This window comes from Notamacropus eugenii, chromosome 1 (assembly GCF_028372415.1).
Source record: "Notamacropus eugenii isolate mMacEug1 chromosome 1, mMacEug1.pri_v2, whole genome shotgun sequence".
Classification (NCBI taxonomy): domain Eukaryota; kingdom Metazoa; phylum Chordata; class Mammalia; order Diprotodontia; family Macropodidae; genus Notamacropus; species Notamacropus eugenii.
The window spans coordinates 538,021,917-538,043,881 of NC_092872.1; the positions used below are offsets into that span (position 1 = coordinate 538,021,917).

The 21,965-nt window shown below is 35.2% G+C and overlaps 1 pseudogene; it reads right to left on the reverse strand.

Annotated features, from left to right (window-relative positions):
- Positions 1-4,487: 4,487 nt before the first annotated feature.
- Positions 4,488-18,268, reverse strand: LOC140518793 (translation initiation factor IF-3, mitochondrial-like; annotated as a pseudogene).
- Positions 18,269-21,965: the final 3,697 nt, after the last annotated feature.

Sequence of the window (21,965 nt, forward strand, 5' to 3'; positions counted from 1 at the left end):
CTTTCTATATCCTGAACTTGACAAATTGCCTGGAACTTAATGGGCACTTAAGTGCTTGTGACTAACTGATTATGAGAGACCTGATCCATAGGGTAATAGATCACAGTATCAGAGGTTTAAAGATAGAAATAACCTTTGAGGTTTCTACTCTTTCCCCTTTATTTTATAGATGGGCAAACTAAGGCCTGGTTGTGTTAAGTCACTTGCCCAACATCACACAGGTGGCAAGCATCCTCCAATTCTAATGTTTAATTTACAACATAAAGGAAGAGTTTATAAAACATAATATTGATGATAGATTGGAATAGATATACCCATTACTATTTATAGCCTCCATAAGCAAATTATAGCAAATTGATGCAAATATTTCCACTTAAGGGAATCCTCAAGCAAATATCTACAAAGCAAAAAAATGGCTGGAAGTATTAGAAACTTCTCAGACAAAGGCTCCTTTCAAAGTATTTTCTCGTATTCCCAACTCAATTTAATTCAAGACACAGTTACTGAATGGCATTTTTTGTAAAAGACAACATAACATATAGGCTAGAAACTGGCCTCAAATCCAGGAGAGCTAAATTTAGGTTCTGTCTCTGACACACACTGGTTGAAGAACTCTTGGCAAGTCTCTTAACCTCTCAGTGTTTCAGACAAATCTCTAAGAATATAAGTTACAGAGCACAGATCACCATTCGTAGCAGGCATTTGCTCATTAGTAGGCCCTTATACTAGAAATATCTCAGACCTAAGAAAATATGATAAGAATACACAAATGAAATTATGTGCCCTCAAGGAAAGTACATTTTTCTTGAGTGGTACAATGCATGTACAAATAAGTAACTGTACAGTTATACAATAATCACTTCAAGAGGAAGGAGAACACTAACAATTTGAAGAAATCAAGAAGACTTTTATGTAGGAGGTAGTATCTGAGCTGTTCTTTAATGGAAGCACAAATTCTGACTATGTGGAATGTCATATATTCGGAAATACTATCAAGCCAATTCCTCTTGGGCAGAGAATGCATTAAAAGAAGACATATGTAATAAACCTGGAAAAGTAACTGAGAGAATGATCACAGAAACACAAACTGTTGCTACAGTCTATATTTACCCTGTTCTTTGTCCTTTGTTTTTGAAGAGCACCGATGACATCATAAGGTGACAGCTGGACTTATGTGTGAATTAGATTTAAGTGCAGCAGAGTGGCCTAAAGTTGTCAACCTCACTCTCTTTTGCAGAATCATTGAAGTCTAGTAGCAACACAAAAGTCAAAATGACTGGGGATGATCCATGATGAAGCGGATATCCTTGATATTTTCCATGTCTGGCCAAGCTCTAAGCACTCCATAGAACTTGCTTCAGCTACCTTCATGGACATTGGAATGGATTGTTCTCATCTACACAGTCCTCTGAGGGAAGTCTTAAAAGTCTAACTCATCGATAGGTTTGAGGCCTGTTGGTTGATTTAGCCTGTCTGCCAAGACAGTTTTGCCAAGACGTGGCTGTAGTGCATGCTATAGCTTTTTGGGGACACAGGTGAGAATTGGGTGACAGGTGGAAACCAAAGCGAAATGAGCAGCCCTGAAAAAGACTGAGTAAAACCCTCACACTAGAAATGTTAGCACTCCATGAATATCCCATACACCCCATATTTTTACCCACATATTTTACTCTAGCGTCCTGAGGAGGCACTGAGTATTTCCCCCAGGGAAAATCTTCTAGGATCTGACACTCATAGATGTCTATGTGAGATGTATAGGCACATAGATCTATAACCTGAACCCCTTCCATTCCTCTTCAGCTACCAAGATGACTGCTACCTGCATCATATAGTCTTTGGCCAGGCAAACCCTGTATTGTTGCTCATCAAATTCATTTGGGAGAGATAAGGAGGTGTAGGTTTATCACATAGCTCTGATTCTTCTTAATGTGATAGAGAATGATAAAAAAAAATATTGGGTTCTACTTCTTATACTGTTTTATGAATTGTCAGAAACTATAAAGCTCTGTTAAGTAGCCTAGAGCTTTTTCCTCCCTTTTCATTGGTTGATATTCCATAAAACTATTGTGAATCACTTGAAAAATGTTCATTGATTCATGGCTATGCTGCCTGATTTATTGCACTGCCAGTACCTTCCCTGATTCAGATGGTTCATTTCAGGACAATAGGGGAGGCAACATTTAGTAAATAACCAAATCTTCAGGGTCACTCTTTCAAGTGGTAGCAAATGTGAAAATGTACCTGCAATATGCCACCAGGAGGACTATTTTGGCCATTTACAATATTCAAATGGCTAAAACTGGCATCATAAATGGCAGGGTCTTAGTGATGCTCAATTACTCCCTTCTCTTTCCCTTTGGACCTAGTGTCTACAGATCCTAAAAAAAAAGACACATCTGGCTCATGATAAGCGGTATAATACTCTGGAATGGCAGAGGGAGCTAGGAAATGAGATTTGCCATCTGATAATTCCTTTCAGTGATTCATTTCTAATAGTCCTGATCTGGTTGTAGGGAACACTTCCCCTGTTCAGAATTTATTCAATATTTTATTGAGATTTTATAGATGACATACATAATAACATCTGGAAGATGCTGAATTTTAGTGTTTATTTTCAAAATTAAATAAATAAATACAATCACAATGCAATACTACCTTTAAAATACAAGGAAAAGCTTTCCGTGTTCCCTAATTTTTATAAACAAAGGTAATTTTAAAAAAATGCAGACTGAAATGTTGTCTCAGTTTTACTTTTCATTTCTATTTCCATTTCTGTTTTCAAGAAAAGACAGCTAAAAGGTTTGCTCTACCAGTAAGTAATATTCCATTAAATTAACTGAGAATTTTCCAGGCTATTACTATATGCCACGTACTATGATGTACTCTGGTATTAAAAACTGATAACCAAAAACAAAGCTAAAATTAAAATTATATCCAAAAACTCAGAGCAAACACTAACATCAAAGAGCTGGCATTTTAGGTGTTGAGAATAAGGAATTGATGGAGATAAAGGAAAGAGATCTCAACCATAGCTCTGTCAGACAATTGTCTTCACTGCAAAAAGAACTCACAATGTCAATCAGCTTTCACAATGTGAAAGTTTTGGTAGATCCTATGACTTGCTAAAAATCACACAAAGATCTTAAATCTGCCTCAGTCCAGATATGTAATTTAGCTGATTTAGAAACAAATGACTATCCTTAAGAGGGCACCATGTGTCTTACCTATCACTTCCTTGGAGAGCTCCCAACCCAAGTAGTAACATGATTTTATTTCAATACAATTAATTTCAACCATCATTTATGAAGTGTCCTCTAGCAAGAAGGTGCTGTGCTTGCTGCTGATGGCAAAGAAAAAATAGCCCTACCCACGAAGATATAGGTGCCATCTTCTGGGGATGTTCATTTAGCTCTTATTTGAAAAATCTCTTTTTGATCAAACTTCTCCTCATCATTGGCATAGGCAGACTATTTTATGTCCATAAAGTGCATAATAAGCACCACAAGTAGAATAAGCATTAAGAATGTGTATGTACACTAGAACTGTTACTAAAAGGGGGAGGGCAACTTCATTAATCTAGGATTTTTTTTTTTTTATATAGGATTTAGGCTATATAGAAGAATGAAAGATCAAAGAGATGGGTCAGAGAAAATGATAAACAAGATAGAAACAGAAAATTTAAAAGCTAAAAGGAGAAAAGCAGAAAGTAAGACAGAAGAACAAAATTAAAAAGCAAAAAGAAGCACATTTTAAGTGCTTACTATTTACTTTGCATTGTTCTTGACTTCAGGGATATAAAGATGGAAAGCAGTAGGACTTTTGTCCCCCAGAAGTTCTCATTCTAAAAAAATGGGCTGGGAGATATATACAAACAAGTATGCTGTAAGGTTGTATAGCTCTGTAAGATAGAGTGGGATAAAGGCAAGGCAGTGTAATGCTAATCAGAGAGTTAAAAAGATCTTCTCCACCCATTAATGGGTCTGCCCATTAAGGAAAACTTGATTAGGGGAGGCCCATACCTTTCGTTAATTTCTAATGCACTGGTTCTCAAGGTTTGTGGTGCCCTCTGGCTATGAAAAATGTATAAATGAAAAATGTATAAATACTCTGTGGTGAGGTTTTATGTGGGGGCCTACTCATTGAAAATGTGGCCAGGGGAGATTCTGAGGAGCCGCTACAGAACCCTCCAGCTTTGAAAACCCAAATGTTGGTGCTTTTCTCTCTAGTAACTATGTATGTATGGTCAGACAGTTGGATCTGTCTGTTGGTCTGTGATGTATATATTGCTTACAGTAAGATAGTTGGAAGCCCTGTCTGTTGGTTGATCTTTGTTTCTCTATTTGTACTTTCTCTGAAGCCCAGGGTGTCAACTGTTTCCCCTGAACTAAGTGAATGATAGATGTGTTTGATTGTTGACTTCTCAAAAGTTGCTTTCCCTTTAGAAAAACAGATCTAACAACCTGTGATAGCAGACCCTCCTGTGTATGTCAGGGTCTTTGCTGATATAAGTAGGCATCTAAAAAAGAAAAGAAAAAAAGAGTTTTAAGAAATTTGAGGGGTTGGAGTCAAGATGTCAGAGTAGAAGGACGACCTGTAAGGGCTCCCCCTGCACAGCCCATAAAAATTCTGTAAAAAAATGACTGTAAACAAATTCTAGAGCAGCAGAAGCCACAAAATAACAGAGTAAAAGAGATGTCCAGTCAAGACACCCTGGAAAGCTGACAGGAAAGTTCTACTGCACTGGCCTTGGAGCAGAGCAAAGTGCAATGCAGCCTTGGCTGTGCAGCATGACAGAGACAGGACTGGAACAGGCTTCAGGGCGCCTCCAGCAGCAGCTGTGGTTCCCAGATCCCTCAGTCTATAAATGCCAGAGACAGCTTCAAAGGTCAGTGGGAAAACTTTTTCCCATTGCTGTGTTTGACCTTCATTGTCGAAAAAGCCCATGCCATCAGAGAAATGATGGCATGGCTTGCACTTGACTTTGTTTCCAGAGAGGGAGGGCTGTGCAGGTCACAAGCATCACCTCTTCTACAGAGCTGTCTGAATCCAGAGACCTGATGTTCCTCAGGATGACTGGAGATGACCCAGGATGCAGTGGGAGACCTTGGGCCCTTTAGGCCAAGGTCTTTGCAGGCAGTCACTTAGGGTGAGGCAATTCCCATTCATTGAATAGGCCTGTTTAAGAAGTAGCTAGAGCACGGCCCCTTCAATCAGGTCAAGAAAAGAAAGACATCAGACTGGGTGGGAAACAGCAACAGTTACAACTGATAATCACTGTTGAGCTTGGAGGGTCCAGAGGAACCCTCAGGTTTGACTTTCAATCACAAGAATCAAAAGAAACATGAAAAGGTAAACAGGGAAGAGAAATCACAAAGAACTTACTAAAGCTGAACTGTTTATATTCCTGTATGGGAAGATAATATTTCTAACTCTTGAAACTTTTCTTGATAGTTTGAGGGATTACACACACACAGACACACACACACACACACACGCACATATATAGACAGAGAGCACAGGGTGAGTTGAATAGGAAGGGATGATAAATAAAAAATAAAATTAAGGGGTAAGAGAGGAACATATTGGAAGGAGAAAGGGAAAAATGGAATGGGGTAATTTATTCCTCATAAAAGAGGCAAGTAAAAACTTTTCCATTGGAGGGGGAAGGGGGAGACATGAGAGGAAATAAGTGAAGCTTACTCTCATCACATTGGCCTTAAGGAGGGAATAACATACACACTCAATTTGGTATGAAAATCTATCTTACACTACAGAAAAGTAGGGGAAAAGGGGATAAGTGGGTTGGGGGGGGTGATAGAAGGGAGGGCAAATGGGAAGAGGAAGTATTTAGAAGTAAACACTTTTGGGGAGGGACAAGGTCTGAAGAGAGAAGAGAATAAATAGAGTACAGGATAGGATGGAAGGAAAAAATAGCTAGTCTTACACAACATGACTATTATGGAAGTCTTTAGAAAAACCACACATATATAGCCTATATTGAACTGCTTGCCTTCTCAGTGGGGATGGGTGGGGAGGGAGGAAGGGAAAGAAATTTTACCTCAAAGTTTAAGGAATGAATGTTGAGAATTGCTTTTGCATGCAACTGGGAAATAAGAATTATAGGCAATGGGGTATAGACATCTATTTTGCCCTACAAGAAAAGAGATAAGATGGGCATAAGGGAAGGGAGGGTTATCATAGAAGGGAGGGCAGATTTTGGGAAGGGGCAATCAGAATGTGCTGTGTTTTGGGTTGGGAGAGGGGAGATATTGGGAGAAAATTTGGAATTCAAAATCTTGTGGAAATGAATGTTCAACACAAAAAATGAATAAATTTTTAAAATAAAAAAAGAAATTTGAGAAAAATGAGTAGAGTTTCATGGGGTGAGGGCACTAGAAGAGGCTTAATGAAGTAGATGCTAGTTGGTTTTATCCATGACTTCTTATACTGGAGCATATATGTATATGTATATATATTTATATGTATACATATACAGAGAGGCAAACATAGAGAGATAACTGTTCCAATGTAATTGGTTTCTCTTGCTGCTTTATGCATATATATCATATATCAAAGTATGTGTATTTGTGTATATATCTATATCTAATTTATTCATACACATTCATTTATATATATGCACACATTTACACATGTATACATATATATATACAACACACTTAAAAGGAGTACAAATGCTTCAATAGACTGCCAAAAGGTTCCACAATACACCAAAAAAGTTGAGAACCCTTGGTCTAGGCCTGCAAGATAATAGATTTCAACAAAGAGTCCTCTGGTAATTTCAGAGTTATGATAAATAAATGTTACAGATGTTTGCAGGGGGGATGGGTCAATGTTAATCTCTATAGAAAATCATGCATGACTTTCAAAATAGCAGCATGTGTAGATTGAGGCATGAGGCTGTAATACACATAAAATTATTGAAATGAGACAGGCTAAAATGAGATCAAAGAAAAACTAATAGCGTAGTTTGACTACATTGTAGAATTATTGACCTAAATAGAAAGAATGTTTATGGAAAGGTAGGTTAGAGACAGAAACAGGTGGTAGCAGTGAAGGGAAGGGGAAGGTATAAGCAACTGATGGGACTCCATATAGTAGCAAGCACCCTGACACATACCCAGGCTGACCTACTGGCACAGGTTTTTAGATCTGCTTTTCTAAGGAAAATAGCTTAAAAAGGGTCAACAATCTTTAATTATATTCACCAACAGAGAAAATAGAAGCAGAGAAATAAAGAACAGACAGGGCTTCTAACTCTCTTACTTGCGGTATACACACATCACAGATCAACAGACAGAACCAACTGTTCTATCTGTTGCCACAGAGAGAAGTGCCAATATCTGGGTTTTCAAATTTCGGGCACTTTTTAACAGCTATTCAGGGTCTCATCTGGCACATGTACCTTCTTCCAAAGAGTAAGAACCTAAAGCAAAATCTCACCTCAGAGCTTATATGTATATATTTTCCAGAGCTTGAAGACATCATGACCCTTGTGACCCAGTGTCTCATTAATAATTAACAAAAGGTGTGGTCCCCCCTACAGAACAAGTCTCCCCTAATCAAGCTTCCCTTAATAGGCTCCACCTGAGGCCTATTAATAGGTGGAAAAGATCTTTAACTCCCATTATTACATTCCATGGCTAATTATATAAGGTGAAAGAGAGAGAAAAATGAATGAGATAACATAGGTCTTAAGATTGCTTAACTAGGGATTGGAAGAGGGAAGCATTGAGGATGGTGCCATAACAAAAGATTAGGAAGCTGGATAGAAGTGAAAATTTTTGGGAAAGGTATGATGGCATTTTTTTAACAACCTAAATCTGAGATACCAGTGAGATACTCATGTGAGAAAGTATGGTAGGCACTTGGAAACAGAAGACTGAAGCTTAGCCAACATATTGGGACTGGATATAATTATTTATTTATCTATCTATCCACACACACATATGCATACCTATGTATATACACATACATGGATGCATACACATGTTTGTGTATATATATGCATATATGTATGTGTATACATTTCTATGTGTATACATATATGCATACATATATATACACTACAGAGTCATCTATATAAAGGATTAATTGAAGGCATAGGCATGGATGAGACCATCAAAGGAGACAGCATAAAAAAGAGAAATGGGTTGAGATGAGGATGTTTTATGATATCTGTGTCTAAGGTTTAGAAGAAGAAAGATCTGGTACATTATAACCCAGATGAATAACTGTTAAGTTAGATATATCTATATCTATATCTATATCTATATCTATATCTATATCTATATCTATATCTATATCTATATCATTTACATCTATGTCTACATCTATTTTGTTTAATTGTAGTATTCCTAAATTGTCTAAGGGACCTCTCTATATAAAATCAACACCTGAGCCTAACCCTCCCTGACATACACACACACCCACCATAGAGCTGAGTTTATAAAATCCTGATCACTTTTACATCCATGGAAGCATAGCCTCCATATGAGTACTCTGCACAATGACTTACAAAAATATTCAGTCCCCTTTTTCTCCTCCTCCCTCAGCTAGTTCTGAAGCTGAAAGATCTCAAAGCACAAATCTTGAAGGTGGAGGGATGATAAAGATAATAACTTGGAAGCTAGGCCCCTCAGTTATAAAACCAGAGGAATAAGGGTATCAGATACATTGCTCCACCTACAACTTTAGGTGAAATAACTCTAGGAGTAATGGGTGGGTAAATGTTTAACAATTAGCTGTCTAGAAAAAATGAATCACATACAAATGATACACTTTTAAGTTTAATCTCCATAATTAACATTTTCCCTTCACTTTCTTAAGTCTAAACAATCAAAAAAGAAAAAAGAAAAACTAAAGATCCCAGATTTGTTACAGTTGCAGATTTCCAAGATGGAAATGCTAACAATTATCGGCTCTGATGTGAGCTATAGCACACTTCTAGGAGATATTACCTGCTAGTGAAAACAGAACAAATGGAAGATGGAGGTGGAGACAGGGATAAATGGAAATAGCCACATCTCAAGCTCAATTTCTATTCTTTCTCTATTGCAGCATAAAAGAGAAAACAAAGATCCATATGTGTGTGGATTATTGTCATTTTCCTATTGAGGGAAGCTTCATTCTCTTACAAACTTTGGAAGAGAGAGGTATGGATCACCTGATCTACTTAATGAAAACTGAGTAAAATGCCTTCCCCACCTGATAATAGAAAAAAATCTCACTGACCAAAATACGGAATACTTAGAAGGAATGCTGAGGCATATAGGAAGAGTACTATTAATCACAATCAAGTATGGAACGAAGCATACAGAAGGATGGGGTGGTGAGTAGTCTCAAATACTGAAGTAAGATTGAAGGAGACCAAAAATTATTAAAGGTCTTTGCAGTTGGCAAATATTTTAGGGAAGACCTTGCCAACAATAATTTAGTAGAATTATGGGATTAGAAGCCAAAGAATAGCTATTTAAAAGGTGGACAATTGATGAATAAATAAAGACAACACATCTAGGCTATCCTTATCAATCAATTCAGGTCAATTAATGGCACAGGGGATAAAGAAGCAGGCCTAAAGTCACCTTCCTGAGTTCAAATTTGGCCTCAGACACTTACTAGCTATATGACTCTGGGTAAGTCACTTAAACTTATTTGCCTCAGGTGCTAATCAATAAAAGAATCTGGAAAAAGAAATGGCAAGCTATTCCAGTATCTTTGTCAAGAAAACCCCAAACGGGGTTATAGAGAGTTGGACATGACTGAAATGACTGAACAACAACAACAACAAATCAATTAAATCACTATGTGTGTGTATATATACATACACATATGTACATGTTTATATATACACACATACATGCATACATATGTGCAAGGCCCTGTGTGAGATACTAGGTATAACAAAAGCCCAATGAAATGGACTCCGCTCTCAAGGAGCTTACATTCAGGGAGAAAATATGTTAATATAAAAATGTATAGAAAATGAATATAAAACAAATTCAATATCTTTAGGAAAGGAGGGAACTAACAGTTGTGGATATCAGAGCATGCTTTATGTGAAAGGTGTTGTTTTGTCAGATCTTGAAGGAAGAGATTTTATGAAGCAGATATAATTAGTAAACATATTGTAGGCACTGGGGACACAGAGACAGGAGATCAAGTGTCACATGAGTACCAGCAAGATCAATTTGTATATTCTACTTGAATTCATTCTACTTGAATTTTAGCAGAGAAGGAGAAGAATGATTAAAATTCATCCTCAAAGCAAAGTAACAGGGTCATGAGAAGTTTTCTGTAGGTCCAATATAATATTCACAGCATCTACAATGGTTATGAATATGCCAACACAGTTCTGAATCACAAAATATAACAGATTTCCCACATAGGAGACAGAACCAAAACATTTATTCAAACACCAGAAAGCCAAATCTCAATGCCAGAAAACCAGATCCATCATAGCAAAAAAGAAATCTATACACAATAACAATGCAGCAGACACTACCATAACCAAGCCTTCCCTCTGTTAGGCTTCCCACAAACCAGCTCTCTTAAAAAAATCACAGACAAGCTCTCCCCCCTCATGCTGGTTGCTGCCTCAACTGCCTGCTTTCTCTGTCCTTCCCAACTCTGACTAGTCTGACTAACTTCTTCTGAGCTGGGCTCCACCTCTGCCTCTTCCTGTTCCATCTATTCTGCAAGCTCCTCTCACCACAGGTTTCAGGTGACTCAAACTAATGTGACTTAGACTTCCATGTGACTTAAACAGGTCACACAGATCTATTAATGGATGGGAAAGATCTTAAAATTTAGCAAAAAAAAAATGCATTAACAATACATTTTCTTACTTAAAATGAGAGTCATGAAAAGGAGTGGGGTGAGGAGACAAGAAATTATATGGAGAGTAGAGCCACTGGACCCAGATGGCTCTGGAGGAGAATGTGAGGCTAGTGATTTTGCACAGTCACCTGTCACTCAAATGCATCAATTGCTCTGTGATTCTAGGCAAGTAAATTAACCTTGCTTTCCTCACTGGTAAAGTCAGAATCAATAATAGTACCTATCTCCCAGGGATATTGTGAGAGTAAAATTAAATTTTTATAAAATATTTTGTAAAACTTAAAGCATTGTGTCAATGTTTGTTAACAGGAATTTTTATTTAAGAGTAAAACATCAAAATTACTCAACACAATGAAAAATCTGACATGATATTCCAAACACAGAGGCCTCAAATTTCCAAAGGACAAATTATCTCACAGTTCTTCTTTAAGCCAAAATTTTTCTTTGAAAATTCACAGCATTAGGTTTTGTTTGTTTAATGGATTTATTTTCCCATCTATAATGTTGTAGTGATTGTATATGTTCTTCTCCTGGCTTTGCTTACTTCACATTGAATCAGTTCAAGTAAGTAAGTCTTTCCATGCTTTTCTGTCTTTGTCATGTTTATTGATGCTTGGAGAATAATAATATTCATTTATATTCCTGCCAGACATCTCTCTTACATGTGATTCCATTTTCCAACTCTCTGCTTTTGCATAAGTTCTGTCTTAAATCTCAAATATTCTCTCTTAATGATACTACCCTGTAAAATCCCTTGCTTACTTCAAAGGAGCCACTTCTTATAGGAGGCTTTTCCTGATCTACCCAATAATTGGTACTACTTTCTTCTTGAATTTATTTTGATGCTACCTTGTAGGTACTTTACATTTTTCTCCTTGCATGCATATATTTTTCTAGTGTCATTTAAGATCCTTGAGATTACAGACTCATTTAGTTTTGTTTTTGTAATCAGTGCCTTGCAATATAGCAAGAGTTTAATAAATATATGTTGATGTGAATTCAATTAATAAAAAAAAAATTCCACCTACTTGCCTTTTCTTTTTTATCTAATGATTTTGAATATTAGGTAAACAGGAAAAACATAATAATGTGTTTAGCTATCATAGTAATCTTGATCATAACTTTTCCACAATTGCCATTTAAAACATTTCTTAGTAGAATTAATAGCCTTATGTGACTCTACCTTAGCTGTCAGTGAAATATAATTGTTGACTATATGTCAGTCATTATAAAAGTCACTTTAGTAGGAAAACCTCACCCATTAATTTTTCATTTGACAGAAAATAATGTTGCATAGAGTGTTGGTTTTCTCCTATATAATTGTAAGAACTACCTGTTTCTCCCTTCAATAAAAAGAAAAGCTCCTTAAAAAAATAAAATTGACCAAATGGATAAAGAGGTACAGAACCTAACTAGAGAAAATAATTCATTATAAGGAAAAATTGGACCAATGGAAAAGGAGGTACAAAGCTAACTGAAGAAAACAATTTGTTAAAAATTAGATTTGGGCAAGTAGAAGCTAATGACTCTGTGAGGCATCAAGAATCAGTCAAACAAAATATTAAGAATGAAAAAAATAGAAGTAAAAAGTAATTTGATATGAACAAATTGAATTTATACTGGGCATTTGAAAATGGTTCAACATTAGGAAAACAATTAGCACAATTAATCATAAAAATAAACAAAAAAACACAAAACATAATTTTAACAGATATAGAAAAAGAAATTTTTTAGAAAATTCACTTATTTTTTAAAAAAGCACCAGAATTCGTAAGTGTGGAAGGATAAGTCCTCAATGTGTTTAAAAACATAATCAAGTCAAAAATTAGCATTATTTGTAATAGGACAAAAACAAGCCCTAAAAAATGTAGTCCTTACAAACAGGTCTAAATCAATTGAATTCTTCCCTACTATCTATTACTTAATACGCTTCTTGACATATTAGCAATGGACATTGGACAGGAGTAAAAATGAAAGTTACTAGCATCAGAAAAGAAAAAAAGAAATATTTTCCTGTTTTTAGACACTGTATTTACTTAGAAAATCCTAGAAAATTAGAGAAGAAAATAATTGAAATACTAATAGCTACAAAAAAGACTTCAGAATACAAAATAATTCCGTAAAATACAGAAACTCTATAATACCAATAAAAACTCAGAAGAAAAATATCATTCAAAATGACTTCAAAATTCATAAAGTATATAAAAATTAACTCAGCAAAATATACAAAATACATACACATGCAACTATGAAACATTATCTATAGAAGCAAAAATTAAATAATTTCAGAGACAGTGTTGCTTACGGTTGGCCTGAGTGAATAAATAGCTATACATATGTTTGCATATGCATCTAAATATGTATATATGTATATACATGTAAATGTAAAGGCAATACTTCTGTTTAATTTTCAAAATGAAGGTTATGCCAAATTACCGAAGAAAGGAATTTTAGGACTATGAAAAATAACAATATTTAGGGTAGGGGGGAATAGAATAAAAGCTCTCAAATCTCAAAGAAAATAATGAGAAGAGTGCAAATGAAAAGACATATCTTTACCAAATTTCAACCTACATAGCAAAGCAATAATCATTAAATCTATTTGGTGATGGTAAAAAACTAGGTCACTGGAACATACTAGATAGACAAAACCAGAAAATGAAATAACAGTAGCTCAGAATTTGACCCATCACATGAAATAAGTTGCTTAAGTGAGCATTCTCTCTTTGACAAGAATATCTGGGAAAAGTGGAAAACACTTTTGTAGAAATTGGCATTTAATCATCACATTATCCAATTAAATAAAATTACTATGAAGTGATTATTAAAACTCACAATTTATGTTTTTACATACAAAAACACATATTTTGGACCCCCAAAAGGCACATAACTTTTCAGTTGCCCTAGTTAGCACAATGCTGACCAATATATATATATATACACTTATAAGCATATATTCATATTTCTTGTTTGTGTATACATACACATACATATAGATATATAGGTATACAAATAAATGTTATGAAAAGCATAGAACTATGTGCCTATGTGCTTTTCACAATTATAACTAAAAATCTAAATCCTGAGTAATGGGAAAAGAAATTGATGAAAATTTCAGTGAAGATATCTACAAAAACAACTTTTATACATATCCATTATAGAACAGAGGTAGGGGACTATGAGAGTGATTATATTATGACATTATATTACATATAATATTAAACAATGTGATAATAATGCAAATCCAATCATGTAAGATTTACTTATGCAGTATTGTTGATTAATTCTTTTTAAACACTGGGCGGGGGAGGGGGGGCAGAAACATAGGGAATTGAGAACTATTCAGATAATTTAAAACAAATAATGAAATCTTCCAAACACATTCTTCTCAAATATTGGGATAAAGGAGTTGATTTTTTTTCGAATGCAGCTGTATACTTTGTTTGTCCAATGGATCTTTAACTATATTTATGAATCTCCCATTTTGCTGATCACGAGGTAGCCAAATCTCATCTTGTGTTCCTCTTGTATACCTTAAAGGCAGATAAGTAGGACCATAAATAAAACACTGGATGTGGAGTCAGGATGACCTGATTTCAAGTCCAGTTTCAAAAACTTGTTATTATGTGATCCTAGTCAAGTCACTTAATCTCTCTCAGCCTCAGTTTACTCATTGTAAAGTGAATTTAATAATAGTAACTATACCCCAGGGTTTTTTTGAGGATAATGAGAAAATATTGTAAAGTGCTTTGCAAAATTTTAAGCACTATACAAACACTGTTTTACTGTTGTTGTTGTTACTAGTTATTTATTTACTCTCACTGGGATCGGGGTCTTCTTCTAGTTGTTTTGAAATTACATGGCTACCATTAGAACATGAGGAATATTAATCTTTTTTTCTTCCTATCTGTAAATGCTGTATATCTTTTTCTGCTTATATATCTTTCTGATAATTTACATGACTTTTTCTGGTGAATTCTTTATTAATAATATGCTTCAGTCAAGTCATGTACATCATGTTATTCTCCATTGGCCTTTGAATGATCCACAATTTTAATTTTTTAAAGAGTGTGGTAATCCATGCCTTGAAGACATGTATCATCACCAGGATATTATTCCTCTTTAAAATTGCATTTTATTTTGGGGTAATAAGTAATAATTCTCATTTTCTTACTGCCTGAATACAAATTTAAAAAAATGAAAATGTAGAAAAAACATTGTAATAAATACATGTACATATGCACACATATGTACATATAAATTTACATATGCATGCATATAGGTATGTGTGTATGTATATGGGTATACAGATGTATATATGCACACACGTACATATACAAGCAAAACAATTTCCTCCATTATTTGCATACAAAATTCTATGCCACATTAAAATTTGGACTTTTATCTCAGGGAACATCTTGGAATTTTTTAAACATTGTATAATTTTCCAAGTACCAAGTTTCTTCTTTTCAATTTTATATCCAGCTCATTGTCTATTTTTGACATCCATCTGAGATATATGTACTGATGAACTATCTCCATTGGTTGTCCATCCAAATGTATTTCACAGCCTACACAATAGGCATTTCTCATCTACTTGTTTTTTCCTGTGTGGATAGTTTGGGGGCCCTTTCACTTGAGAGACCTCTCCAAGCTTCTTTTACCCTGGTGCAATTAGCACAACATCATTCAAAAACAAGAGCAAATAAAGGATATTTTCATGTACAATGTGACCATCTGCATGGGAAACACCTTGAAAGAGTGTTGTAATCCCTCTAGAATCAGGTTAAATTCCCACCCCTGGCACTTAAAACCACTTTGACTTTGGTCAAATCATCTATCACCCTGAGCCTCTGTTTTGTCATCTGTAAAACAAGAAGCTTGGATTAGATGACTGTCATATGCCATTCAACCCCAAATAAATGATCTTATTATCACTGAGTTGTTGTTGTTGTTTTTTTTGTTTTGTTTTGTTTTACTGCATAAGTGGGATAATACTCCCCCAGTTTTCTAGATTAAGGCAATAAATCTTTATAGAATGCTTTAAATATCTGATATATCCTCAGTGAAAGACAAGGAATAAATTTATTTAGGGGGGTGAATTTGAGTATTTTTCTCTTGGAATTGTAGCTGCTCTCTGTTTATGTGTCTTTCCCCACCTAATTAATTTTATTTCTAAAACTATATCCAGTTACTAGAGGAGAGGTAAAATAAGAAAAAGGAAGAAAGGTCTTTTGCATCTTATATTTTGCAATTCATGAGTTATGAAATTGGCTAAAACATCAGGATCAACTGTATATTTTTTTTATAAAGAGAAGCAAATATGACTACAGTGTTAGTAATGAAGGAAAATTAAAAATATGGAAATATTTCTGAACCCCAACTTAATAGAAAACATACAAACACCTGGGAAGACATGTTTAATAGGCTAAATGTTTATCCATAATTGTCAAAGTAGAAAATAAAGAAAATCATTTTCTGAATTACTAAACCTCTGAATAAATTGAAGGGAGAAATAAGAGGATGAGTATAATGAGAACACATCTAAGAAATATTGAGTGTCTGTTATGATTTATGCAACGAAATTAAAAAGTTGAAAGCCAATTTTAAAACATTTCAGAGTTATATCACAGAAATTAATTTGAAGGACACATTTAATGTTTTGAATCAGAATCTGTCAAGACTGACATGAATTTTAACTGGGTTAAATGTTCTCTGATGCATATTGTATGGACACTGGTGTTTTCAATACCAGGGACTTAGGTGAGAAATGAATAAAAAGAAATCAATTACCTATATCTAATAAAAGATTTCAGCTGAAATCATGTTAAATGAAAATGGGGATATTGCTGACTTGCCAGAAAATAGAAGATATTCATTGGTTACAAAATAAAATAACAAAAAATGCAAACCTTTATACAGACATAATTTCCATTTTGACTCCTTTTTATATGTCTTGTATGATTTATAAATTGTGTAACCATATATATTAAACATAATTTGTACATGCTACAGAGATAAACATGTGAGCAACAGAAATGTTATTGAGCTTCAATTCATTCAAGGAAATTACTATGGGGAAATACACAAACCTCAAAAAATTAGGATTTTGTGGAAATCAGTCAATAAGTCAATAACAAGTGCCTACTATTAGACAATCACTGTGCTAAGCACTGGGGATACAAAAAGAAGCAAAAGACTGTCCTGCCTCAAAGATCTTGTCTTCGAGGAGCTCACTCTAACTGCTATATACTAACCAAACAAATATGTACAAATCACCTATATAGAGGATGAAAAGGAAATAATTAACAGAGCAAAGGCACTAGATTTAAGAGGAATTAATGTAGAAGATGGGACTACAAGTAAATCAGGAAAGCCAGTCGTGGGAAATGAATAGGAAAAACATTCCAGGTATGAAGTTATAGAAGAAGAAAATGTCCAGAGCAAAGAAATGTGGTATCATGTTCATGGAAGGACAAGTAGGCCAGTACCATAGGACCAAGAAGTACATGTTGGGGAATGAGGCACAAAAAGCCTGGAAATGGGAGTATTACTGAGATGGCAGAGTGAAAGCAAGAATTTCTTGAACTCTCCCCCAAGGTCTTCCTAATACTTTTGAAAATGACTCTAAATACATTCTAGAGCTACAGAACCCACAAAATGTCAGAGTGAAAGACATCTCTAGTCCAAAACATCCGAGAAAATGGACCAGAAGGGTAGAACACACTGGGCATGGAGCACAGCACAGACTGGCATGGGTAACCAGCTCAGGTATAGTGTTGAGAATTTTATTATATACCTTCTCCATATTATCTTCTAGGTCCACAGTTTCCCCTTTTTTACTATAATTTGGACTTGATATTTTTTCTCAATCCACTGTTGAATCTGTTTAATTTTCATCCAAAATACGTGTGCAATATTTGAAGAAAAGGTCAATTCTTTTAAATGGGGAAGTCGTGCTTTTGCTTGAGCCTTTTCTTTCTCTCTAAGTTGAAACTGTTCTTCATGAGTATGGCTTCTTGACTTTAACACCAAAGGATCTACATTGGCTTTCCATAAAACAAGTTTCAGGTTTTGTTCCTCCATTAGGTGAATCACTGTATCTTAGGTGCATTGTTACCAAATTGTTCCCATTTCTATCAAGTAGCTGAAATATTTGGTGAGGAATTTTTCTCCCAATGTTGCCAAAAGCTGATTTTGATATTTTTTTCTTGTGTGTTTCATCTTCTGTGTTTCCAATTGTATTAAATGCATTAGCATATGCAGACCATGGTAATCTTTTGGCAACAGTAATGGCCCTAAAATATATTAATGCTTCCTTCTGCACAATCTGTGTACTAAAATATCTATCACTGCAGTTAATTCCAGTTTCCATGGTGTGATTTATGAACTTCCTCATAAGAGCTGTCATTTTGCTGTGGGACTGGAGGGAACAGGAGGAAAAAGTCAGGGCCTAGCAAAGATCATTTAAAAATTACTGGAATACCTGAAATTCATGATAAAAAAAAAAAGGCCCTAGACATCATCTTTAAAGAAACTGTCAAGGAAAACTGCCCTGATATACTAGAACCAGAGAGTAAAATAGAAATAGAAAGAATCCACCAATAACCTCTTAATGGAGATCCCAAAAGGAAAACTCCTAGGACAATTGAGGCCAAATTCAATAGTTCCCAGGTCAAAGAGAAAATATTGCAAGCAGCCAGGAAGAAACAATTCTAGTGTTGTGGAAATACAATCAGGATAACACAAGATTTAGCAGCTTCTACCCTAAGAAATTGAAGAGCTTGGAATATGACATTCTAGAGGTCAAAGGAGGTAGAAGTAAAACCAAGAAGCACCTATCCAGCACAGGGTGAGTTGAATATGAAGGGATGATATCTAAAAATAAAATTAAGGGGCACCAGAGGAATATATTGGGAGAAGGAGAAAGTAAGAGATGGAATGGGATAAATTATCTCACATAAAAGAGGCCAGAAAAAAAGTTTCCACAGTGGAGGATAAGAGGGGGGAGGTGAGAAGGGATGAGTGAACCTTACTGTAATCTGATTTGGCTTAAGGAGGCAATAACATACTCAATTGAGTATCTTACCCTACAGGAAAATAGGGAGAAACAGGAAACAGGGGAAGATAGAAGGGACAGCAGATTGGAGGAGAGTAGTTAGAAGCAAACACTTTTGAGGAGGGACAGGGTCAGAGGAGAAAATGGAATAAGTGGGAGGATAGAAAGAAATATAGTTAGTCTTTCACAACATGAATATTTTAGAAGTGTTTTCAATAGCTACACATGCATAACCTAAATTGAATTGCTTGTCTTCTCAATGAGGGTAGGTGAGAAAGGAAGAAAGGAGAGAATTTGGAACTCAAAGTTTTAAAAAACAAACATTACATGCAATTGGGAAATAAGATATACAGGCAATGGGGTATAGACATTTATCTTGCTCTTCAAGAATGTAAAGGGTAAAGGAATCATAAGAGGGGATGATAAAAGAGAAGGCAGATTTGGGGAAGGAGTAATCAGAATGCAAGACATCTTGGGTGGGGGGAGGGGAGAGATGGAGAAAAAAATTGGAATTCAAAATCCTGTGGAAATGAAGGTTGAAAACTAAAAAGAAATTATTTAATAAAAAAGAATAGAAAAAAAGAAGGCTGGAAATGCAGGATGGGGCTAAGGTATAAAGGACTTTTAATACCAAAGAGAACATTTTGCAATTGCTCCTGAAGGCCTTAGAAAAAACTTTGGCATTTATAGGGTGGTGCTAGGAGGGGGACGATATGGTCAGACCTGCATTTTAAGAAAATCTTTTTGGTGGCTGAATGGAAGACGGAATGGAGAGAGGAGAGATTTGAGGCAGGCAGATTCACTAACACATTATTGCAATAATCCAGATCTAAAAGGTGAGGGACTGTGCCACAGTGGTGTAAGCATCAGAAGAGAAAAGGGAACGTATTTGAATCTTGCTGAAAAGGTACAATCTACAGGTCTAGATAATATATTATATAGTGATGAATTGGATGATAGCTAGATGACAAGGTTGTGGGACTGGAAAACAATGTAATACTTCATAATAATAAGAAAGTAAGGAGAGATAGAGAGTTTAGGAGGAAAGACAATGAGTTACATTTTTGAGACATTGATTATAAAATATCTCCCAGATATGTAATTCAAAATATTTGAAAGGCATTTGGAGATGTGAGTCTGGAGGTCATAAAAAAGTTAGGGTGGGATAAGTAGATTTGAAAAGTATCAACATAGAAATGATCATGAAATTCATGGTAGCTAATGAGATTATGAGTTAAAGTAGGGTAGAGTAAGAATAAAGAGAAATCAGCAAAAAATTTTGAGGGACACCTATCATAGAGGGTATAATTTGGATAAGGATTGAGGACAGCTAGGTGACAAAGTGGATATAATACTGGAAAATAAAGACCTGAGTCCAAATCCAGCCCCAGATATATAAATTCACTCTAAATTAGATTCTAACCCTAACCCTAACCCTAACCCTAAATGTGGTTCGATTCTAAAATGTGCTCCAATTCTAACTTTAACCCTAACACGATTCTCTCAGATACCAAATGCGCTCTAACTAGGTTAGCTGTGTGACTCCAGAGCAAGTCACTAAATCTCTCTTTGTTTCAGTTTCTCCTCGGTAAAGTGGGGATAATAACAGTAGTGTTCTCCCAAGGCTGTTGTGAGAATCAAATGAGATAATAATTGTAAAGTGTTTTGTTCAGTACCTAACACACTATTACAGAAAGACAACATTATTATCATTATTGTTATTAATCCATCAAAGTATACTGAGTAGAGGTCTCTCAGGTAGGAGTACCAGGAAAGAGTATAACGCAGGGAGAAAAGTGAATCAAATGCTGCAGAAAGCTCAAGACAGTGAAGATAAAGAAAAGGTCATTGCATTTGGTAATTAAAAATCATTGACAACTTTGGAAGAAGTATTGAAAGTCACTGTGGTGACAAGGAAGATCAAAACACACATCCAGAAGACAACAAAGTCCAAGCTCCTACAACCAAAGCCTTAAATAAAAAAAAAAATGAATTGCTCTTCTATATTAAAGAATTGGATTACTTGGAAGATGGTGTACTGGAGGGCAAAGGTGCTAGAATCACAACCAAGACTCACCTACCCAGCAAAACTAAGTGTAATCCTTCAGGGGAAAAATGGATATTCAATATGATAGAGGATTCAAGCATTTTTGTTTAAAAGACCACAACTGAATAGAAAATTTGACATTAAATGCAAGATTCAAGAGAAGCATAAAAAAGGAAATAGGAAAGGAAATCATAAGGGACTTAATAAGATTAAACTGTCTATATTTCTGCACAGGAAGATGACATTTATAATTCATAAGACCTTTCTCATTATTACGGTAGGTAGATGGAGCATATATAGATAGAGGGCACAGGTGTGAGTTGAATTTGAAGGGATGAAAAAATAAAATTAAGGGATGAAAGTAGAATTTATTGGGAAAAAGAGAAATGGAGAGTTAGAGTGGGGTAAATTATCTAAGATATAACAGGAAGAAAAAGTTTTTGCAGTTGAGGGGAAGAGGGGGGAAATGAGGGGAGTGAGCAAACCTTATGCTCATCAGAATTGGTTCACAGAGAGAATAACATATACTCAGTTGGTATAGATATTTATCTTACCCTATAGGAAATAGAAGGGGATAGAGTTAAGAGAAGGGAGGGTGATAGAAGGGAGATCAGATTGGGGTCAGAAGCAAAACACTTTTGAGGTGGGACAGGGTGAAAGAAGAAAGATACTAGAATAAAGGGGGGGGAATAGGATGAAGGAAAATACAGTTAGAAAAAGTAATTACAAAAAAAAATTGAAGCAGCTTTCTCTGATAAAGGCCTCATTTCTTAAACATATACAGAACTGAGTTAAATCTACAAAAAAGTAGGAGTTATTCCCCAATTGATAAATGATCTAAAGATATGATGAGTTTTCAGAAGAAGTAATCAAAGCCATCTACAGCCATATTAAAAAAAATAGTCGTAACTCACTATTGATTGGAGAAATGCAAATTAAAACAATTCTAAGACACTACCTCATACCTATTAGATTGGCTAATGGGACAGAAAAGGTAAATGA